Here is a 487-nt window from a genome sequence, read left to right on the forward strand (position 1 = left end):
TAAACATTAGCTTTTTTTTCAGTAAGAGGTTTTTATTTAACAGAGTTTTTGGACAAAAAATCGCAATATATTGCCTTGCTTACAGTATCCCAATATGTCGGGATATATCGTATCGCCAAATTCTTGCCAATACACAGCCCTAACTAATACGTGCTTTATTTAGTAAAAAAATAAAACATCAGCAATGTATTTTTGTCCATGTGCACATGGACACTACATCACGTGTCAAACTCAAGGTCCACAGGCCAAACCCGGTCCTCGTACACATTTTATCTGGCTTCAAATTAAAATACGTTAAAGGTAAAATAGTTTTATTTAGTTTTTCTCATGACAACTGGACAACTTTCAAGAAAATTAAAGTTTGAATTTTTCAGCAATCTTTGATTTTAGTTTGGAAAGGACAACAGATGTAATGAACTTTTTCTGTGCTCTGTTCTTACTTTTTAAATAAAACAATTTGAATTTTTGTAAAGTTTTTAATTTGTGA

The sequence above is a fragment of the Austrofundulus limnaeus genome, unplaced genomic scaffold (genome assembly GCF_001266775.1).
Source record: "Austrofundulus limnaeus strain Quisiro unplaced genomic scaffold, Austrofundulus_limnaeus-1.0 Scaffold787, whole genome shotgun sequence".
NCBI lineage: Eukaryota > Metazoa > Chordata > Actinopteri > Cyprinodontiformes > Rivulidae > Austrofundulus > Austrofundulus limnaeus.